Source organism: Schistocerca americana, chromosome 7, assembly GCF_021461395.2.
Source record: "Schistocerca americana isolate TAMUIC-IGC-003095 chromosome 7, iqSchAmer2.1, whole genome shotgun sequence".
Taxonomy (NCBI): domain Eukaryota; kingdom Metazoa; phylum Arthropoda; class Insecta; order Orthoptera; family Acrididae; genus Schistocerca; species Schistocerca americana.
This window is the reverse complement of record NC_060125.1, coordinates 501,120,906-501,145,594: the sequence shown is the minus strand read 5'-3', so window position 1 is coordinate 501,145,594 and position 24,689 is coordinate 501,120,906. Positions and strand designations below refer to the sequence as shown.

General features: G+C 44.6%; 1 non-coding gene across 1 annotated transcript; it reads right to left on the bottom strand.

Annotated features, from left to right (window-relative positions):
• Window positions 1-22,245: 22,245 nt before the first annotated feature.
• Window positions 22,246-22,317, bottom strand: Trnaq-cug. Its single transcript has one exon. It is a non-coding gene; the product is annotated as a tRNA-Gln (tRNA).
• Between the last annotated feature and the right edge of the window lie 2,372 nt (window positions 22,318-24,689).

The following is a 24,689-nucleotide window of genomic DNA, read 5'->3' as shown; positions in this document are numbered from 1 at the left end:
TTCCCGTGCCACCGTGGTTAAAGTATACCGTGCATGACAAAATGGCGCTGTCCAAAACTGGCACTGAGGCAACTGTGGCGCACCGCAGGCCTTAGGTGACAGTGGTGAACGACGGCTGCAGATATGTATGCAGGCGAGTAGACTTGCAACTGTTGAGCAACTGTCCGCCCAGATGGACCAAGGGGCTACCAACAGCGTCTTATCAATGACCGTTCAGAGAAAGTTGCTGGCTCTGCAGCAGGCTGCTGGTTCACACACCCATGCTGACTGCTGTTCAACGTCGATGAAAGCTGGAATTTGCACGCTAACGCCGCAGCTGGACGTCCACTGAGCGGCGACAGGTGGGCTTTTCACATGACAGATGGCCGTTGGCGTGCACGGCGTGAAACGTCTGAAAACAAACACCATGAAACAATCCAGGCCGGAGGAGGGACCGTTATCGTCTGGGGAATGTCTTCGTGGCATTCCCTTGGTGATCTCGGCATTCTGGAAGGCGCAATGGATCAATGCAACTAGGCATTTATCCTTGGGGTCTATGTCCACCCATACATGCAGTTTGATTTTACTCGGCACGATGGCATTTACCAGCAGGGCAGTTCAGCATGTCGCACAGCTCGCTTTGTACTTCTATCGCTGGAAGAGCATCAGGATGAGTTTACCATACACCCTTCACCACCAAATTTGTTGGATTTAAAACCAATGGAGGATCTGCGGAACCACCTCAATTGGCCTGTTGCGCCATGGATCCTCATCCGAGAAACCTAGCGCAGTTGGCCACAGCGCAGGATTCGGCATGGCTCCACATCCTTGTCACTACCTCCCAGATCCTCACTATCTTCCTGCATGTCCCGCAGCAGTCATCGCTGCAAGAAATGTTTACTCAGACTTTTGATAGGTACTTGTTTTGTAAATAAAACTGCCTTTTCTTGCTGCTAGTTACTTTAGAGTGAGAAACATGGCGACCAGTTTGTGGAAGGTGAGAACACAAAGATGTGATTATGTGGCAGTGATAATAGTGGTAAAGGGACCTCCAGACCAGATGTGAGGAAACGCAGATAAAAAAAGTTAAGTAATTACTTTTTTTACAAAAAAAATCGCAAAGTGAACTGGTTAATAATCTAAAACTAACAAAACTGTATCGTTATAGATCGTACCGATGATGCCTTAGAACAGGAGAAGGCGAAACGCGTGTGGGATAAATAAAGTAACTAGCAGCAGGAAAAGGCAGTTTTATTTACAAAACAAGTATTTATATGCTTGCTACGGAGGACGGCCACACAAACAAACTTGTGTTGATAGGTGATCACATCAATGTTACTGGCAAGTCTATAATCACCATGGACTACTTCTTCTGGGGTGCAAGTGAAGGGTACAGTTTACGAGACTGCCGGTCGATACTCAAATGGATGTGGTTGCTAGGATTACTACAACCATGTAAGTATTAATGTAGTACATCAGATTGCTGGGATTCTTGCGCGTTAAGCCAGACGCTAGTGCGTCGCTGTACATTCTACCGTAATTATGGCGGCAAGCATCGCCAACAGGTCTGCAGTTGCTACTTGCTGTTAATGTACACTGACACAGTGGAATGAACGCACTTCGTTAATGTGTCCCTATTTCATCTGAGTGTTGTTGAGTTATTACTCTGTATTTTGTGCTGTACGTTTTATTTATTGCATACTACAGCCTTCTTCACCGTCGTGGAGGTATTTTTGCATAAATAAAGGCTATGGGGGGTAACGAACCGAGTTAATCAAATTACGTTATTACGCTGTAATGGGCCACTGGAGACCACGAATCGCAATACCAAAATACTCACAAATATCTTCGAACAACTTCCGAAATTTTGTCAGTGAAGTTCAGATTCGCACTGTAAAGAAATCCGTGACCGTGAAATGAAACTTTAGGTGGTAATCCATCGTCCAGCTACATTAATGTGGACACCTGTCAGAAGCCTGAATAACAGTCTCTCGCAGTCAACCCTACTGAGCGGTAGCTTGTTAAGTGATTGTATCTGCTGTTATTGTGTTCTTCTCAGCATTTGATACTGAGTACATTGTTTGCTTGCCTTTAGCCGTCCTTAGTGGTTGCGAAATGAATTTATTCAAACATTAGCGCTGCCGCGTGTGGTGTCATGTAATGATAAAAATCGAAGTAAGATGAGAGATATTCTAGTTTTGAGATGGAGTGTGTACATCAGCTGTGTTGACAATGTTTTACGGCAAAAACTGTAGTTCAACTAACTCTGCGCTATCCGCGTTTGAGTATTAAAGTATTTGCGACGGCGAAAGAAAGTGATTGCGTGAACAACCTCTGTGTAGTTGATGCTACTGTTTGTTGATATATTATCCTTGACACTATATTAATAATACTTTTGACTATGGCTTGAGGTACTGGACGAGAAAGACTGTTGTCGGAACGGATCTTATTGTATTGTTGCACCGCAGCCATTACGAAATTAGAAAGAGAATTAAGGTTATTTAAACGCTGAGGCTTGATATCTTGTGTACAGAAACACGAAAGTTGTTGTTTTGTTAAAGAGCACTGTCGTATAAATATTTATTCAAAGATGAGCAATTTCATTATTTTAACTATTTTGGAAATTTGTGCTTCTCGTTTAAAAGCACGCACGGTTAGGCGGTCGTCTCTGCGGCTCTATGAGTAGTAATTCGAGCTGCACGCGGTTCACTTCCGTCGCAATACGCCGTACTTGCACTGGAACTTTAACTTACTAATATTTTCTCTCTCAAAAACTGAGACGACTATAATCATACATCCCAGAGTGTCTAACGTGAGAAACAATCTTAAACATGCTTTCCAGGAGAGCGGAGTGCAACACTAGAGGTGTGGCGTGCGGATCCTACCGCTTCATATTGCTACTATGTGATCATTACAGCGACTGTACGAATCTACATCGTACAAGTAAACTTGTTAAACGTAGGCATAGCTGGACTGTTCCGAAACTCAGATCCATTTAAAGGCACTCTTAATTGTGGGGTAAAACGTCTTTGAAAAGCACCTTAACATTTAACTTAACATTCAGTTTATATGGAGACAGAAAAAGAGAGGGAGAGATATTTAAATTACGACTTACTCTATAAATATTAAACCTGAAATGTTGAAGTTGGAATGAATTACCCCTAGAGCTCTGACTCTTTCCGAACACAGCTACAACATTTTATTACTATAATACACAATTTGTTACTGTAATTCCTATGGTTCCAATATCAACCCTTGTCGATACTGATTAGACATCAACGTGCAATAACCAATCACACACAGCAAGTGAAAGCACTAGCAGTGGAGAACATATAAAGCGTATCGGGGTGGGGGGTGGGGGTGGGGGGGGGGGGGGCATGGGGGCATGTAATACAGTGCAGTTGTTGTCGTAATGCGGAAACGGAGAGATTTATCTGACATCCTAAAGGGCACGATCAGTGGATTTCGGGCCAAGGGCGGAAGCATTTCCGAAACGCTAAGTTTGTAAACTGTTCGTGTGCCGCCATGGCAAAATGGTGCAATGCAAAACCGGCGCCGGGACAGCTGTGGCGCATAGATGACAGCGGTGGACGGCAGCTGCGGAGATGTGTACACACAAGTACACTTCTAACTGTTGAGCAACTGACCGCCAAATGAACCAAGGGGAGAGCCGTCCAACAACGATGCTGTTAGCTGTGAAAACTCTCGTTCGACCGACACTTGAGTGTTACTCGTCGGTCTGGGACCTTCCGGATAAGATTAATGGAGGAGTAGAAATGAGCCAAAGAGGAACAGTGCGTTTCGTCACAAGATCGTTCAAAGAACGCGAAATAATCACGCTCATCCAACTTCAGTGCCAAATGCTAGAAGAGACGTTGTGGACAACGGTGTGGGTTTAAAATTCCGAGAGCGTAGTTCCTAGAACAGTCAACTAATATATTGCTTCTCATACGTATTTCACCCGAAAAGACCACGTGTGTAAAATTCAAGAAATTCGATCTCACACGGAGGAACGACAAACTTTGTTCCCACGTATCATTCGAGACTGGAATCGTAAAGGGGGAAGTGACAGTGTTACACAAAGTACTCTCTACCTCACACCATAAGTTGATTTGTGGAGTATACAGGGTGTCACAAAAAGGTACGGCCAAACTTTCAGGAAACATTCCTCACACACAAAGAAAGAAAATATGTTATGTGGACATGTGTCCGGAAACACTTACTTTCCATGTTAGAGCTCATTTTATTACTTCTCTTCAAATCACATCAATCATGGAATGGAAACACACAGCAACAGAACGTACCAGTGTGACTTCAAACACTTTGTTACAGGAAATGTTCAAAATGTCCTCCGTTAGCGAGGATACATGCATCCACACTCCGTCGCATGGAATCCCTGATGCGCTGATGCAGCCCTGGAGAATGGCGTATTGTATCACAGCCGTCCACAATACGGGCACGAAGAGTCTCTACATTTGGTACCGGGGTTGCGTAGACAAGAGCTTTCAAATGCCCCCATAAATGAAAGTCAAGAGGGTTGAGGTCAGGAGAGCGTGGAGGCCATGGAATTGTCCGCCTCTACCAAACCATCAGTCACCGAATCTGTTGTTGAGAAGCGTACGAACACTTCGACTGAAATGTACAGGAGCTCCATCGTGCATGAACCACATGTTGTGTCGTACTTGTAAAGGCACATGTTCTAGCAGCAAAGGTAGAGTATCCCGTATGAAATCATGATAACGTGCTCCATTGAGCGTAGGTGGAAGAACATGGGGCCCAATCATGACATCACCAACAATGCCTGCCCAAACGTTCACAGAAAATCTGTGTTGATGACGTGATTGCACAACTGCGTGCGGATTCTCGTCAGCCCATACATGTTGACTGCGAAAATTTATATTTTGATCACGTTGGAATGAAGCCTCATCCGTAAAGAGAACATTTGCACTGAAATGAGGATTGACACATTGTTGGATGAACCATTCGCATAAGTGTACCCGCGGAGGGCAGTCAGCTGCTGATAGTGCCTGCACACGCTGTACATGGTACGGAAAAAACTGGTTCTCCCGTAGCACTCTCCATACAGTGACGTGGTCAACGTTACCTTGCACAGCAGCAACTTCTCTGACGCTGACATTAGGGTTATCGTCAACTGCACGAAGAATTGCCTCGTTCATTGCAGGTGTCCTCGTCGTTCTAGGTCTTTCCCAGTCGCAAGTCATAGGCTGGAGTGTTCCGTGCTCCCTAAGACACCGATCAATTGCTTCGAACGTCTTCCTGTCGGGACACCTTCGTTCTGGAAATCTGTCTCGATACAAACTTACCGCGCCACGGCTATTGCCCCGTGCTAATCCAAACATCAAATGGGCATCTGCCAACTCCGCATTTGTAAACATTGCACTGACTGCAAAACCACGTTCGTGATGAACACTAACCTGTTGATGCTACGTACTGATGTGCTTGATGCTAGTACTGTAGAGCAATGAGTCGCATGTCAACACAAGCACCGAAGTCAACATTACCTTCCTTCAATTGGGCCAACTGGCGGTGAATCGAGGAAGTACAGTACACACTGACGAAACTAAAATGAGCTCTAACATGGAAATTAAGCGTTTCCGGAAACACGTCCACATAACATCTTTTCTTTATTTGTGTGTGAGGAATGTTTCCTGAAAGTTTGGCCGTTCCTTTTTGTAACACCCTGTATATGTAGATGTAGATGCAGGTGGACGGTTAAAAAAAATTCGTATTATCAGTAGGCATGATAGCAAATATAGAACGAATTCAGAGACTCGGTACTAGAATCATAAAAAGTTAATATAGTCAATGGATATCTTTGGAAGTGGCGACTTTGTCCTAGCAGAATTTTGATTCGTAATTGTGATGTATCTGCATTCGAGCAAGACTGCAACCATTTTACTGCTTCCATCGTACAGACAGCGTAAGGGTCGTGAGAATAAGATAAAGGAGGCAATTGCGAGTACCGAGACTTACAGACAGTCCCTTGTTCTTGCGAATAGAATACCGTATTTTAGTGCGTAATTTCCCCCTTTTTTCTCGAAACATTTTCTTGAAAATACTAGGGGGAGAATCTGGCGAGTAGTAGACTGGTGCTTCTAGGAATTCATAAAGGGAAGGGAAACGATGTATTAGGTAGATAAAAGTTATATTTACGGTAATCTGTGAAAGAAGTGCCTGCTGTTATTTTCAGTTAAAACAAAAGAACTGGATTCATACCACGGTTTTGTTACACCTACAATGAAGAGCAGCAATGCATTGTTTCTTTTCCCTCATTATTCTGCGGCCTCACTTTCGTCACTGTCATCACTATTTTGAGGTTCAGACAACATCATTTTCTTCATTTTCACTATTCCACAAGATGTCGTCCTGGGAACCGTCAATGGGACAAGGAATTCCAAATTCCAACTTTTTCAAAACTCTTCGTAAGAATATCGACAATGATTATCTCCCATACATGGATTATCCAACTGTACGTCGTCGGTACTGATGAGCTTCTTATATTGCCTCCTGGAGTCAACTGATGAGATCCGGAGGCCATCCATTCTGAACATAGGTGTCGACGATGTTCTGACGTTAAACCTCCAGGGATGATGACAGGACGGGTCTTCATCCATTTCATTTTCTCCTTTACAGCTTTCACAAGGTGACCCTGGAAACTGTCTACGACAACAGGGTACTTCTTATGTAATAATGCCCTTGGTCGTCTTCCCCAGACCTTCTCTAACCAGTTCACCATCAAATCTGGTGTCATCCAGCCCCTTTCCTGCACTCGTAAGTGAATTTAATGTGGGGTAGTCTCTTTTGGCAATGTCTTCCTTTTAAAGACGGCATGCGGAGGAAGTTTATTGCTGTCTGCTGTAATGCACAACATCACTGTGTATCTTAGTTTCTCCGTTCCAGTCGTCTTCGCAAGGAAAATTTTTGAGCCTGTTGGAGCAACGGTGGTGCTATGCGGCATATCACAAAATACTGGCGTCTGGTCAGCGTTCGCAATGTGGGAGAGCAAATAGTCATAATGCTGACGCACTTGTATAACGATGGAACTCCTTTACCTTGTCCGTGCAGTCTGGAGGTAAACGCTAGCACAAGGATATTCTCCTTCGTAGAGCTCATAAAACGAACCACCCATGCAATGCTTGCTTTAAAATCCTTTCTGTCAATGTTGAGCTTCGTTCTGAATCATTTCGTAAAAGACAGCACAACCATAATTCCAAAGTTCGTTGACATAAACAATAACACCATTATCAATTTAGGAGTATTTCACTATTTTAGTCCCATGGAAAGATTTGGAGACTGCTTCTGCAGCCATGAATTTATCTTTTTGTCTCCGCCAACACGGTACTTAATTAGGATTAACCGAGGAATGTCTTCCTGCAGCTTTCTCCATTTGTACTGGCGTAAGATAACACTTTTAATTTAAATTTTGCCCTGTAGTTTGAATATTCCGACATTATGACGACTTGTATCAAACTGACCTAGAAATACATTTGCAACTTCACGTTTCAAATTTACGGTATGTTGTGACAATGGAAATATTTCTATACCAAGTACAGCTGTGTCCATTGTTAAATCATGTGAAAGCCGCTCCAATGAGAACGAACCAGGAGAGGGAATTGTGCGCGATATTAATAAAGTAATGTTTTAATGATGAAAAATTGTAGGGGAGGGGAATATGCGAGGGAAGATCTTATGCGATAAAATACGGGCCGCGCGGGATTATCCGAGCGGTCTTAGGCGCTGCAGTCACGGACTGTGCGGCTGGTCCCGGCGGAGGTTCGAGTCCTCCCTCGGGCATGGGTGCGTGTGTTTGTCCTTAGGATAATTTAGGTTAAGTAGTGTGTAAGCTTAGGGACTGATGACCTTAGCAGTTAAGTCCCATAAGATTTCACACACATTTGAACATTTTTTTGATAAAATACGGTAGAATAGAAAGTTGGTAACTGAGCCAAATAAACGTGAATGGAGTGTTTTAGTATTGAGACCACTCTCTCGTTGTTAGGTAAGTAAAGGAACGTCTGGTTCGGTCGCCAAAACAGTGTTAACCCTCCAAGTGACTAGCAGCTTATGCGGGAGAGTAGACGGGAACAACGATCAAGCCTGAAGTCACTCTCGCACGTGATACAGTCGCTGCAAGGAGGACACACGCCTCTCGTCTGCTTTGTGTGGGAAGCCGCTTCAACGGGAGAGAACAAGATTTGCGTTTCTTTGTTCTCCAGGCAGGCTTACAGAGCTACCTGTTGCTTCTTTTGGGGGAGCCTCCCACTTCGGCTTCGTTACCGCTCACATGTCGAAAAGAAGCCGTGATTCCGTCTGATAAAATTGTGCCATGTATGTATCAGCAATCTTGCGCTCTACTTGCTTGTTTGGGGGTGGATGGAAGAGAGGGGGGGGGGGGGGGAGGAGGAGTTTATAAGCGTATAACATCATATACCAGTCGAGCTTTCTCATGAATCACTTCTTGCACAAATGGTTCAAATGGCTCTGAGGACTATGGGACTTAACTTCTGAGATCATCAGTCCCCTAGAACTTAGAACTACTTAAACCTAACTAACCTAAGGACATCATACACATCCATGCCCGAGGCAGGATTCGAACCTGCGACCGTAGCAAAAAAAAAAAAAAAAAAAAAAAAAAAGTTCAAATGTGTGTGAAATCTTTTGGGACTTAACTGCTAAGGTCATCAGTCCCTAAGCTTACACACTACTTAACCTAAATTATCCTAAGGACAAACACACACACCCATGCCGGAGGGAGGACTCGAACCTCCGCCGGGACCAGCCGTACAGTCTATGACTGCAGCGCTTGAGACCGCTCGGTTAATCCCGCGCGGCCGACAGTAGCAGTCTCGCGATTCCGGACTGAAGCGCCTAGAACCGCTCGGCCACTTCGGCCGGCCACTTGTTGCACAGCACCCGTGAAGTGGGTGGTTTCGAAACCTTTTCTCCGTAAAGTATGCAAGGTTTATTTGAAATGTAGCGGCATACGGTAAACGTATCTAGTGCAAGCTGTTATTGTCGGTCTCTAGTAGCGGTGTGTTCGTCGGTCTCCCTTCGCAATTCTCACTCGAGAAGTGGTTGAGACAGACCAGCATTCACTATCACCAGCAATTCCCGTCGAGTTTGTAACCAATTGTCACCGACAAGGCATGACACTCGTGTCAGGAACTTGTCAGTTGGATCTTTTTTGAGATCATTGTTCTTATACCGCGTTACAAGGCTGCGAAGTGTACACCATTCCTTGTAGACACACTGGGTATTCCGCGCTGATACACCGGAAATCGGGCAACTTCATTCACACTACGGCCTTGTCACGGCCAAACACGATAGTCCCTTTCTGCCATTGCCATGTCTCCGCGTCTACCTAACTAACTGCGCTAATTCCATACAACCAAGTGGCACATACTCATCACTACACTACCATTGCTTATGTCGGCGGCGCAGGATTACATGACAGCAGTTGTACACCCATCCACAGAGCGCCAAAGCGATCAGTGTCCTCTTTTACAGGGTGATAATATTTAATCGGGTGACGAGCTTATCATGCGTTCAAAAAAGCAAGAAGTGATTAGTCACATATTTAACGAGGGCTGCATTAAGTCACATACGGACAGTTATAAGAAATTTCGGAAGAATGGCTAAATCCTAAACCATTTCCGCTAAATAAACCAAAGGAACGATTAACATTTCGCAATAATATCATCGAGGAAATGGCTATGTTTTTAGTGATGCTACTCCAAAATGGATTAAGATTTTAAGTATACGTGGGGGAGTTGGAAAATAAGTTTCCCCTGTAGACCTTAGTCAGAGGTCTGTATGAAAGGGAAAAAAGAGAATGAGTCATTAAAGATAAGACATATCTTTATTTTTCTACATAATTTCCAAGTACATTGAGACATTTGTCATACCACTTTATAATTTTCAAAAAGCCTTCCAGGAAAAAATCAGGGCGTTGCATACGGAAGAAGCGTTGCTGCCAAAGCGCCTTCCGCCGAGAGCCTTCTTCAAAGCAGGAAACGGATGGAAGTCACTTGGTGCGAGATCCGGACTATGAGGCGGATGGTGTAGGCGCTCCCAACCAAGAGTTGCCGTATGGTTTTGCGTTGCCGTCGCCGTGTGTGGTCTCGCATTGTCATCCAACAGCAGAACGCCAGATCTGAGAAGGCGAGGCCGCTTTTTCCGAATCACCTCTTTCAATTTCGACGGAGTGGCACAGTACCGCGCAGCATTGATGGTTGCATCCTCCAGAAAGTCCAGCAGCAAAACTCCTTTGGCGTCCCAGAAAATGGTGAGTAGCACTTTACCTGCAGACGGAGTGCTTTTGAACTTCTTTCGGACAGGTGATGACGGATGTTTCCACTCCATGGCTGCGGCCTTCGATTCGGGGAGAGGCCGCTCGGACAGCGCAGATCTGCGGGATGTATGTTCTACTACACATATGGCAACCCAATTTGTTTGGCTGAGCATCTTCCGGATACGAGAGACGTGCACCAGAAGCACGAGTGGCTGACCAGTTTTGGAGGCGGGCAGTGGGTCGTCGTCATCCATGCATATCCTGGCGGCTCCAAGCTTTTTCGCTGTTTGTCGCTGCATAGCGGCTTTGGGTGCTCAATCAGTTACTTTAAGATCGTTGCTCCGGTGCCGAGGCCACGCGGCATTCGCATAGACTTATCTTGGTCCCCGCTGTAAGTGTGATAATTGTGACTGGTTCAAATGGCTCTGGGCACTATGGGACTTAACTTCTGAGGTCATCAGTCCCCTAGAACTTAGAACTACTTAAACCTAACTAACCTAAGGACATCACACACATCCATGCCCGAGGCAGGATTCGAACCTGCGACCGCAGCGGTCGCGCGGGTCCAGAGTGTAGCGCCTAGAACCGCTCGGCCATCCCGGCCGGCTAGGACTGGTTCAGTTCCTCAACGTGTTTGTGTTTAGCTACTTCATAGCGGACTCGGTTCAGCCTCATGTTGTTGTTGTTCCCTGTTCGTGTATCTGGCCAGGAGATCTGAGACGGCGTGCCACTCGTTATTATTGTTGTTATGCTCTTCACTCCAAAGACTGCTTTCATGCAGCTTTCCATGCTAATCTATCCTGTGCAAGCCTATTCATCTCGGAGTAACTACTGCAACGTACGTCTTCCTGAATCTACTTATTATATCCATCTCTGTCTCCCTCTACGATTTTTACCCCTCAAAGCTTCTCTCCAGCACTAAACTGGTGATCTTGTTGATGTCTCAAAATGTGTCCTACCAACCGATCCTTTCTTCTAGACAGTTTGTGCGACAAATTGCGTTTTTCTCCGATACTATTCAGTTATTTTATTTATTCGCATGGCTACGGCCCCCCGTCGGGCAGACCGTTCGCCGGGTGTCGGTCTTTCAATTTGACGCCACTTCGGCGACCTGCAGTCGATGAGGGTGATAGGATGATGATGAGGACAGCACAACACCCAGTCCCTGGGCGGAGAAAATTCCCCGACCCAGTCGGGAATCGAACCCGGGTCCAGAGGATTGACAATCCATCACGCTGACCATTCAGCTACTGGGGATGGACGTACTATTCAGTACCTCCTTATTAGTAACGTGATCTACCCATCTAATGTTCAACAGTCTTCTGTAGCACAACAGTTCAAAGCTTCTACTTTCGTCTAGTCTAAATTCTGTATCGTCCATATTTCACTTCCATACATGGCTACATTCAAGATAAATACTTTCAGAAAAGACTTCCTGATACATCTATACTCGATGTTAACAAATTTCTCTTCTGCAGAAACGCTTTTCAGGGCATCGCCAATCTGCATTTTATATCCTCCCTACTTCCACCGTTACCAGTTATTTTATTTCCCAAATATCAGAAGTCATCTACCACTTTCCCTCAATATTACCTGATTTAATTCCACTACATTCCATTATCCTCGTTTTGCTTTTGTTGATATTCATCTTATATCCCCCTTTCAAGACACTGTCCATTTCATTCAACTGTTCTTCCAAGACCTTTGCTGTCTCTGACAGAATTACAGTCACTGGCAAACATCCAGGTTATTATTTCTTCTCCCTGGATTTTAATTCCTACTCCAAATTTTTCTTTTGTTTCCTTTACTGCTTGCTCAATACACAGATTAAATAACATTGGGGATAGGCAACAACCTTGTCTAATCCCCTTCTCAATCACTGCTTCCTTTTCATGCCCCTCGACTCTTATAACTGCCATCTGGTTTCTGTACAAATTGTAAATAGCCATAAACGTAGGTTTGCCTTTCTTTAATATATATATATATCGCTTTCTTTAGTTAATTGGAGCCTACAAGTTTAAGCGTCTGATGGGGACAAATCTTGTTGCACGTATTTTGGTGTTTTGGTGGATTATACTTCCAAGCTAAGCTTGTGTTCAGCATAGGTGAGGTTCATCAGCTAACCGTTTGCGTCTTCCTTCCACCTGTGTTATCAGTCTCGTGCGACGATTAAGTACACTCCTGGAAATTGAAATAAGAACACCGTGAATTCATTGTCCCAGGAAGGGGAAACTTTATTGACACATTCCTGGGGTCAGATACATCACATGATCACACTGACAGAACCACACGCACATAGACACAGGCAACAGAGCATGCACAATGCCGGCACTAGTACAGTGTATATCCACCTTTCGCAGCAATGCAGGCTGCTATTCTCCCATGGAGACGATCGTAGAGATGCTGGATGTAGTCCTGCAGAACGGCTTGCCATGCCATTTCCACCTGGCGCCTCAGTTGGACCAGCGTTCGTGCTGGACGTGCAGACCGCGTGAGACGACGCTTCATGCAGTCCCAAACATGCTCAATGGGGGACAGATCCGGAGATCTTGCTGGCCAGGGTAGTTGACTTACACCTTCTAGAGCACGTTGGGTGGCACGGGATACATGCGGACGTGCATTGTCCTGTTGGAACAGCAAGATCCCTTGCCGGTCCAGGAATGGTAGAACGATGGGTTCGATGACGGTTTGGATGTACCGTGCACTATTCAGTGTCCCCTCGACGATCACCAGTGGTGTACGGCCAGTGTAGGAGTTCGCTCCCCACACCATGATGCCGGGTGTTGGCCCTGTGTGCCTCGGTCGTATGCAGTCCTGATTGTGGCGCTCACCTGCACGGCGCCAAACACGCATACGACCATCATTGGCACCAAGGCAGAAGCGACTCTCATCGCTGAAGACGACACGTCTCCACTCGTCCCTCCATTCACGCCTGTCGCGACACCACTGGAGGCGGGCTGCACGATGTTGGGGCGTGAGCGGAAGACGGCCTAACGGTGTGCGGGACCGTAGCCCAGCTTCATGGAGACGGTTGCGAATGGTCCTCGCCGATACCCCAGGAGCAACAGTGTCCCTAATTTGCTGGGAAGTGGCGGTGCGGTCCCCTACGGCACTGCGTAGGATCCTACGGTCTTGGCGTGCATCCGTGCGTCGCTGCGGTCCGGTCCCAGGTCGACGGGCACGTGCACCTTCCGCCGACCACTGGCGACAACATCGATGTACTGTGGAGACCTCACGCCCCACGTGTTGAGCAATTCGGCGGTACGTCCACCCGGCCTCCCGCATGCCCACTATACGCCCTCGCTCAAAGTCCGTCAACTGCACATACGGTTCACGTCCACGCTGTCGCGGCATGCTACCAGTGTTAAAGACTGCGATGGAGCTCCGTATGCCACGGCAAACTGGCTGACACTGACGGCGGCGGTGCACAAATGCTGCGCAGCTAGCGCCATTCGACGGCCAACACCGCGGTTCCTGGTGTGTCCGCTGTGCCGTGCGTGTGATCATTGCTTGTACAGCCCTCTCGCAGTGTCCGGAGCAAGTATGGTGGGTCTGACACACCGGTGTCAATGTGTTCTTTTTTCCATTTCCAGGAGTGTATTTACCGTTTCCCCTTCGTGGCGTGATTTGAAGCTGAGTCTCTTTGGCCGCTAAACTTCTTTACAATCAGATGTAAGTGGGGGTGGTTGCCTTGGCCAGATACCTCATAACTTTTAGCGAGTTATTACAGCTGTTTTGGCAGCGTGCATTCTGATGACTAGTTTCTACTACTTTTACTTAAAAACTACTCCTCTGTTCATCAAGCCATCATTGTTCGTTTGTGCCTTGGGATGCATACCCACTGGTCGCTTAGAAAAGGAGCAGTGAGTGTGGTGAGCAACTTATTGGGGCTGCCCTATGCAATTTTCCCGGCGGGGTCAGGGATTTTCTCTGCCTCGTGATGGCTGGGTGTTGTGTGCTGTCCTTAGGTTAGTTAGGTTTAATTAGTTCCAAGCTCTAGAGGACTGATGACTATAGATGTTAAGTCCCATAGTGCTCAGAGCCATTTGAACCATTTGAACCCTATGCAATTTTCGGTCCGTTCATCCACACCGCTTTGCCCTATGTGTGGTAGTTTCATATGAAGCACCTTTAATTGTTTTCATTTCCTTTTAATGAACTTCTCTTAGGTGAGCCTGAATTATTTGCTGTATTTTAGTCAAACACATTTTGAAGATGTCTATTGCCTGTTTTCGTATCATGTTATACTTGTTATAAAACACTGTTATTTGGAGCATTCAAGAGCTTTGTAGTAATTTGTTTAGCCTTCTAATAACGAAAAAGAACATTTGAAGAGACTGTCTTATCGATTATCAGTAATTCTTCTTAAATTGTTTTATCTAATTGGATGGTTTTGTCTCAATATGTGAAAGTCCTGTTTAGCTAATTTGTAAAGTTACTTTTCCTGAGGAGCGTTAGTAAAAATCTTCTTACAATGATGTTCAATCCTTATTTTGTCAGGTCCTTCCACTCCCAGGGAACCTTACGTCAGTAGTGAGTACCGGCCATATTCCAGAGGTATTAAACTACGAGGGACACTTTTTAGTCAGTTGTCAAATGACATTATTCCCTTTGTTTTGAATAGACTTAATGTCTGAGCAATTCTAATGAATGGACTAAATCTGAAATTGTTATATAAGAAAGACATATTCAGCGTTGCATGTCTTAGGAACTCTTACAGCTATTGGATAAATATATGGTAACAACGATAGAAATGCATGCTCGAACATTAAAGCGGATGCTGGCGAAGGCTGATGTTATGCTGTTGTACTTGACCATGAACAGCACCTGTGCGATATTCTCAAAATGTTTCAAGCGTCAGACGGGTTCAGAACTGTAATCTGTTTAGTTATGATTGCATTATGCCAGAGCTAAGTGAATTCGACCGTGGGCAAATTACTCGTGGTCGAGTGGTGTGTACTTCCCTAACCAAGATAGCCAAAGTATTTGGCGGCTCAAGATGCACCACATCGAAGATTTAATCGTACCCAGCTACAGCAATAGAACATCATCAGTTAAGCCACAACGCGGACGAAAGTGTGCTTTGAGTGTTAGTGACAGACGGTCATTGAAGAGGATTGTGGTGAAAAATTAGACGACGATAACTGCAAAAGTCACTGCAGAAATGAATATCTGACTTGCAAACTCTGTCAGCACTAGAACAACACGAAGGGAGCTCCGTAAACAGGTAACTGCAGGAGAACCTGTAATTCCAAAATCACTCATGCTTGATGCAAATACCCGCAACGGGAAAACATACTGCCGAAGCCACAGAACCTGGACAACGGAGAAAATTGGTCGGATGAGTCTTGTTTCTCACTGTCTCCAACTTCTGGCCGAATTTACGTCACAAGGCTGAAACAAGGAGGTGGTTCGGTGATGATTCGGGCAGCCATATCGTGCTATACCATGGGTCCCATGGTTAGTCAGTAAGGTCGCTTTACTTTCAAGGATTGTGTGACCACTTTGATTCATAAGGTCCACCCCATGGAACAATGTTCGTTCCCCAGTGGTGACGCTTGTACCAAGAAGAAGGGGTCCCTATCTGCACAGCTCACATCGTCCTGGATTGGTTTTTACACAAAAGAACGATTTGTTGTGCCTCGCCGGCCGGGGTGGCCGAGCGGTTCTAGGCGCTACAGTCTGGAAGCGCGCGACCGCTACGGTCGTAGGTTCGAATCCTGCCTCGGGCGTGGATGTGAGTGATGTCCTTAGGTTAGTTAGGTTTAAGTAGTTCTAAGTTCTAGGGGACTGATGACCTCAGAAGTTAAGTCCCATAGTGCTCAGAGCCATTTGAACCATTTTTTGTCGTGCCTCCCCTCGCCATCACAGCCACCAGGTCTCAACATTACTGGGCCTTCGTGGCCTATTTTGGAGTGAATGATGCGTGAACGCTAACAACCTCCATCATCTTTACCTGAAATTACCACTATTTTGCAGGAAAAAATCATATTAATATTTCCCTGAAAATCATACAGGACCTAATATTGTAGGATGTGAGGTCCGCTAGTTATACAAAACACCATTTTTTCAAGTACCCAAACACATCCTACAGCTTTAACTGTAAACACAAGGAGCTGCAAATCCAAATATGAACATCTGGGACCTGTATTTATCCATTCTAAGCATCTGGATGTTGTTTTGAATACTAACGGGTTTTGTACGCAGTATTATGTCTGGTAATGTGTTGTGTTTTTGGTGCTTCCATATATTTGTCCACGACCCGTATATTAGCCAATGAAAATACGGAAAATACTGATTATGAGGCAATAATCTGCACGTATTAACCTCAACTTGTAATACTTTATTCGTCAACATCACCATCATCAGCAGCAGTAGTGGAAGTAACAGCACCCATTTAACATCACTGCTCGATGAAGGATTGCCACAGACGTTTCTCTGCATTGTGGTCATCATCTATACACATCCCTTTGTTCCTATATGTTTTCTACACTGAAGAGCCAAAGAAACTGGTATAGGCATGCGTACTGAAATACAGAGATTTGTAAACAGGCTGAATACGGCGTTGAGGTCGGCAACGCCTATACACGACAGCAAGTGTCTGACTCATTTGTAAGCCGGCCGGTGTGGCCGAGCGGTTCTAGACGCTTCAGTCTGGAACCGCGCTACCGCTACGGTCGCAGGTTCGAATCCTACCTCGGGCATGGATGTGTGTGATGTCCTTAGGTTAGTTAGGTTTAAGTAGTTCTAAGTTCTAGGGGACTGATGACCTCCGATGTTAAGTCCCATAGTGCTCAGAGCCATTTGACTCATTTGTTAGACCGGTCACTGTTGCTACAATGGCAGGTTATCAAGATTTAAGTGAGTTTGAACGTGTTATTACAGTCGGCGCACGAGCGATGGGACACAGTATCTCCGAGGTAGCGAGGACGTGGGGATTTTCCCGTACGACCATTTCACGAATGTATCGTGAACATCAGGAATCGAATAAAAGATCAAATCACCGACTTCGCTGCGGCCGAAAAAAGAACGCGACCAATGACGACTGAAGAGAATCCTTCAACGTGACAAAAGTGCAAACCATCCGCAAATTTCAATGCTTGGCCATCAACAAGTGTCAGCGTGCGAAGCATTCAACGAAACATCAACGATATGGGCTTTCGGAGCCGAAGGCCCACTCGTCTACCCCTGATGACAGCACGACACAAAGCTTTACGCCTCGCCTGGCTTCGTCAACACCGACATTGGACTGTTGATGACTGGGAACATGTTCCCTGGTCGGACGAGTCTCGTTTCAAATTGTATCTAACGGCTGGACATGTACGGGAACAGAGACAACCTCATGAATCCATGGATCCTGCATGGAAGCAGGGGACTGTTCAGGCTGGTGGAGGCTCTGTAATGGTGTGGGACGTGTACAGTTGGAGTGATATCGGATCCCAGATACGTCTAGATACGATTCTGACAGCTGACACATACCTAAGCCACCTCTCTCATGACGCATGCATGTCCACTATGCATTCCGACGGACTTGGGCAATTTCAGCAGGACAGTGCGACACCCCACACGTCCAGAACTGCTACAGACTGACTCCAGCAACACTCTTCTGAGTGTAAGCACTTCCGCTGGCCTCAAACTCCGCAGACATGAACATTATGGAACATATCCGGGATGCCTTGCAACGTACTGTTCAGAAGAGATCTATCCCCCCCCCGGTACTCTTACGGATTTATGGACAGCCCTGCAGGATCCATGGCTCATTTCCGCCCCAGTTCCCCCCCCAGTACTACTTCAGAGATTAGTCAAGTCCATGCCAAGTCGTGTTGAGGCACTCCTGCGTGCTCGCGGGGGCCCTACATGATATTAGACAAGTGTACTAGTTTCTTTGGCTCTTCAGTGTATTATCGTTGCACCTCCAGTTGGGCAATTGTCCTGGTCGTTACTTGTCTATCAAAATCCTGCAAAGAACATCTTGGAGCAGCCTATCATTCGTTCCTCATCCCTGTATCTCCCGCGCACCTCTACTTCACCATACTTGCAGACATAGCATCTACCACCCCAGTTTGATAACTGATTAATCTGTTTTGTCCCTGTCTCTCCTAATGATCGGGAAAAAGCGCAGGTCACTCTCGTTTTCAAGGAGGGTTGTCGGACAGATGAGCCTAAATCTCTGACGTCGATCTGTTGTACAATTTTTGAACATGTTTTATACTCACGTATTATGATACTCAGGAGACCGAAAATTTCCTCCGTAGGAATCAATATGGATCCCATAAACAACGATCATGTGAAACCCAGCTAGCTTTGTTCGTTCACGAAACCCAGAAAGCAGTAGACACTGGCAAGCAGGTTGATTCTGTGTTCTTTGACTAGGAAGCATTCGTTACAGTTCCACACTGTCGCCTAATAAACAAAATACAATCGTGCGGCATATCAGACCAGCTGTGTGCGTGTAACAAAGAATTTCTATCGAAAAACATACATCATGTCATTTACAACGGAGAGAAGTCTTAAGACGTAATATTAACTTAGGGTGCAGCCCAAGGGAGTGTTAAAACAGCATTTCTTTTCACAATATATGTAAATGACTTAGTGGATAACGTCGAAGCCGGCCGGCGTGGCCGAGCGGTTCCAGGCGTTACGCCGGCCAGGGTGGCCGTGCGGTTCTAGGCGCTACAGTCTGCAACCGCAGGACCGCTACGGTCGCAGGCTCGAATCCTGCCTCGGGCATGGCTGTGTGTGATGTCCTTAGGTTAGTTAGGTTTAAGTAGTTCTAAGTTCTAGGGGACCCATGACCTCAGAAGTTAAGTCCCATAGTGCTCAGAGCCGTTTGAACCATTTTTGAACCAGGCGCTACAGTCTGGAACCGCGGGACCGCTACGGTCGCAGGTTCGAATCCTACCTCGGGCATGGATGTGTGTGATGTCCTTACGTTAGTTAGGTTTAAGTAGTTCTAAGTTCTAGGGGACCGATGACCTCAGAAGTTAAGTCCCATAGTGCTCACAGCCATTTGAACCATTTGATAACGCCGAAGTTTCATGAGGTTTTCTGTGGTTGATGCTGTTCTGTACACAGATATTGCAACGCTGGAAAACTGTAGCGAAGTGCAGGACGGCCTGCTGAGGACCGACGCTTGATACAGGGATTGGCGATTGACCCTCAACATAAAAAAAATACTAGCGTGCGGCGCATAAGCACACATAATGACCAGTTGTATGATTACGCGCTTGCACAACAGTCAGTGGAAGCAGTAACTCATAATACATCCAGGATTACGCGTTCAGAGTGATGTAAAGTGGAATGTCGACATAAAAATAATTGCAGGTAAGGCAAGTGCCAAACTGAGTTCACTGGATTGAAGCCTCTGAAAGTTTGGTCCACTCACAATGAAGGTAGATTACAAAACCCTTGTTCGACCAATACTTGAATATTGCTTATCAGTGTGGAACAGTATAAGTCATAGAGAAAACAGAGAAGATACAAAGAAGAGCAGCACGTTTCGTTACATATTCATTTAGTAAGGACGAAAGTAGGCCCACCTGGTTAGCCAAGCCCTTGCGGACTTGTGTCGAGGTCCGGTGAGCTGGCCAGTCTTTGGATGGTTTTCAGCCGATTTTCCATCTGTCTCGGCGAATGCGGGCTGGTTCCCCTTATTCCGCCTCAGCTACACTACGTCGGCGATTGCTGCGCAAACAAGTTCTCCATGTACGCGTACACCACCATTACTCTACCACGCAATCATAGGGGTTACACTCGTCTGGTGTGAGACGTTCCCTGGGGGGTCCACCGGGGGCCAAATCGCACAATAACCCTGGCTGGGTTCGGTGTGGGGCGGCAGAGGGGTGAAGTGGACTGCGGTAGTCGTTCTGGGGTTGTGTACCACTGCGGCTGCAGTGATAGGTCGCCAGTTAACATACAATACAATACAGTACAAGGACGAAAGTGTCGTGGAGACACTGAGACTACTGCAGCGGCAGATGCTGCAGGGGAGGCATTCTGCGCCACTTTATAGTTTACTGTTAAAGTTCCGAGAGCGTAGGTTTATAGAATAGTCAATAAGTGTATGTAAACATGAAGGTAAGTTTACAGAAATCTGAGCTGACATGGAGACATACCAGCAATTGTTCTTCTCACAAAACATTCGTAACTGTAACATTTGTAAGGTCGCTGTTTTTTGACTCCTTACACGATCAGTTAACATAATTAATTTGTTTAATTAGAATAACATATTTATATCATTTGAGATCGAATGTTAGGCAGGATTATCAGTTTATTAATGGTGCTAGTTGATATTGGGCAGCTTCACACTAACAATGTAGTACCGAAACCTTTACGAAAGTAATTTTTGCTGTGGCTATGGTAGTGAGAGAGGCTGAGGAAGCGACGGACTTCGCGCAGGTCGGGGGCGAGCTGGCAAGTTTTGCTCAGCAGCTGAAGGGCAGAATTTTTACAGCCCGTCACAATGCTGTCCCGTGGAGAGACCCAGTAAGCACCGCTTCCTGTTGTCGGAGATGCAGGCGAAAGTTGAAAGGACACACTAACAAGAACAGCGTGCAGTTTTATTTCTGCGCCGTTCGAGTGCGTCTACAGTCGCACCCAGGTACCCGGGAGTCAACAGTTATGAATTCTTCCCACACAGAATGCGCAGCACTTTCCTGCTGCTGTTTCCAGAAGGCCTGTGATTGGCCAAGCCGTTTGGGCGAACATTGCTTTAAATTGTTTGAGAAACTTCTAGGATATTTACATATGAACTGATTGGGTTTGGCCAATGGTTTCATGTCTCGAAAGAGTGGGAGTAAATCAGGTTCTAATGAAGGCCGTCATTGACTTCCCTATACTCTTAATTTTCAATCTGTTGTGCCCTACATCTGCCTCACGCTAATCAGTTCCTAATTCAAACAAGTGGTCAAGAGGTATGCATTTACCACCGAGCAGTCAGATGAAGTTCTAAGCCCATTGCTTCTGTTACCTATTGCCACTTCTTATCTCTCTTTACCCTTCTCCCTCATTAACCTGCCAAGATCTTTCCTAGCCGTCTGTAATTCAGCTTGAAGGGAAGCAATTATCCCCTTCCATTCCACTATCTACCCACGTCTCTTTTACATATTCTACAAAACCACTGAAAAGCATCATTTACTTCCCTGATTCCCAGACAATCACAGTCACCCCAATCGAAAGTACTACTGGGCCCATCACACTAAACCCCGAAATTAACAACTGTACGGCAAGTCAGATACTTTTCACTCATGATAAAAACAATACTTCAGTAAGAATAAATCAGTTACATTACTAACAAACAAACACTTTCACACAAAATTGTTATGTTGGCAAATGTATGTAAACAAACTACTAGTGGCAAAGTTTATGAATGTAACTAATTTAAAATACATTCCGTAAATATGACCTAGATAATTTCGGAAAGAAAAAAATGAACAATTAAACGCAATTCTCTAAGCTTACTGCGGCAAAATGTAAATAAAAATACGATCACCGTCCACCTTTACGATCTTTTCGCGTATTCTGGAAAAACACATATATAAAAGTGAAACCTTTAATAGCAAGCTTAAAAAATGCTACAATACGGTACTCGTAATTGCTGAGTAATCAGTAGTAAACTAACGTTTGTTACAATCTTAGAACTGCAACTTGTTTTTACGAGTGCACTAAAACTTACGCGTCTTGCCCGCGCGAAGCGTGGTCCAATTTTACGTTCGCGCCATATTTTACCTAACTATTTCAACCGGACGCCAGCGGTATCGTAGTCATTCATCCGCCCTTCAATAGAAATGGAAAAATCAGTTGGGAGTTAAGTCATCGTGAAATGAAAGTATACGAGGAAAGTAATTTCACATTTCACGCGATGGAGAGTATATTATCTGCACGCAGTAACCATATAAGTAAAGAAGTACTAAATGCTGATAAAACTGAGTGAAACTACGCGGATAAAAATTTTTAGGTCCCACCGAGATTTGAACTCGGATCGCTGGATTCAGAGTCCAGAGTGCTAACCATTACACCATGGGACCGCATGCCGCTTTCAGAGTAGTTTATGAATAAACCTGAGACTTTCGTATTATTTACGATACTTTAATTTTACAGCTACAGTTTTTATTTTTGTAATTCGCGGTCCACTGGTAGTACGGAACTCGTGCTTTAAAGTAAAACAAATTTTTTTCTCCAGGTTTGCAAGCAAATCGGTAAGCTCGCTGGTATCACCAGTCAGGATATACATACCACACCGGTACTTTTAAACCGAAATGCGGTTATTCTTTGCAATTACAAGCCTTAAAACGCCAACTTTATTTCAAACAGCTAGTCGAGTTCAAATTTCTAAGTACTGTGGGCGAGAAGTTTCAGTCTTCTGATAACGAACTACTGTAACATAGTTGTCATATCTGCAGCGATCTATAGAAGAGTTATTATACCGGTACTTGCAATGGTCTGTAGATGTTTGTAAACCTGTGCAAGTTAGGAACTTTTCTGGTGCAGATTGCTTGATAATAACTGAAGAAATGAGAATTAACTAACGCTAAACACTGAAAGCAAAAGTACATAATTTGCACGCGTTGTTTCGTCAATTGACAACCAGACTGTCAACTTTAAACCTAGTACAAACTAGAGCCGCTCTTCATATGAATCTGTGACTATAACTGACGTTCCAAGAAATACTACAGACACAAAATAAATACAGCAAAACTGCTATCGCTTCTTGCACACATACGTGTTACCGGTACGCAATATTGTTTACTTCCATGGCTATGGAAATTGGGGAAGTCAACTGTGAAATGTTTTGTAACGAAGAACAAATGCTATTTTTTTATTACTGGTCTTCCATTCGGCTATGTTTATTATTCCAATTTATTTGGTATCAATTTTGAAGCTTCAGTTTCATAATCAGAAACACATGTGATACCCGTATACCACCGCAATCGATCTTGTTAAAGTAAGTGGAGGAACAAGATACACTTGCATGGTCTCATCACATCGGTACCAGTGCTAAAGTTTCAAAAGATGGACCTGTGGTTGGTTCGAGAGCCATTGCAAATAAAATGGGCCATAATAAAACGACAAGCAGCATAGTTATGAAACTACGCCAGCCAAGCTAGAATAATTATGAAACCATGACGTTGAGTAGAGATAAACTAGATTTTATTATTATTATTCACGTTTGGGCCCTACTGGACCACGCGAAGTACAATCACGGGGCATTCAGTTATTTTCTTTTAGACTTTCTCTCTGCCCAAATTGTTTTCATTCTCTCGGAATGAGCTCTTTTCCTTTCATCAGACCATGTGGTTCCAGTTTTCTTTGGTTTTTCAGCTTGACCAACTACCCAGTCATGAATTTTTTGCCCAAATAATTTTCTGTCTTGAATTTCATCTTGTTTTATATCTGCCTCTTTCATGTCCTCTTTTATAGCAGCAATCCATTTTATTGTCTCAAATTTAGCTTTACTTCTATTTTCGTAGAATTCCACTACTTGTTTAGTTAGTCTGGTAGCATCCATTCTTTTAATATGCCCATAAAATTTTAATCTGCGTTTTTTCATATCCGAATATATGCTGGTGTATTGTTGAATTTCACTATTTGCTCTTAGCCTGTATGTTCCTTCTTCAGTATATTTTGGACCTAGAATTTTTCTGATTACTTTTCTTTCTCTTTTTTGGATTTCTTGAATGTCCTTTTTTCTGTTTAAAATTAGCGTTTCAGCCCCATAAAGGCACTCTGGTTTTATGACCGTGTTGTAATGTCTCAATTTAGAGTACCTCGAGAGACATTTTTTGTTGTAGATGTCTTCTGTAAGTCTAAAAGCTGTCTCCATCTTTTGACAACGAATTTCATTTCCAATTTTTTCTAGACCAGTCTCTGAGATTGTTTCACCTAAATATTTGAATTGCGAAACTCTTTTGATTTTTCCATACTTAGTTTCCAAAAGTTTGGGTGCCAGTTTGTTGCTAGTCATATACTGTGTTTTTTCAAATGAGATTTGGAGACCTACTCTTTCTGCTGTTTCTTTAAGAATTTCTATTTGTTTCTGAGCAATTTGGATGTCCTGCGTAGGAATAACCAAGTCGTCTGCAAAGGCCAAACAGTCTATTCGAATATTTGTTCGTCCTAATTTCACTGGTTGGTCAATTTTGAACTCCAATTTTCGTTCGCGCCACTCTTGTATTACTTTTTCTAGAAGGCAGTTAAATAGCAACGGAGAGAGTCCATCACCTTGCCTCACGCCTGTTTTTATTTCAAAGGATTCTGAAATTTCTCCTCTGAACTTTACTTTTGATTTTGTACCAGTTAGCGTGTCTCTGATAATTGCCGTGGTTTTAGGATCCAGGCCTTGTTCTTTCACAATTTGGAAAAGAGATTCACGATCCACTGAGTCATAAGCCTTTCTAAA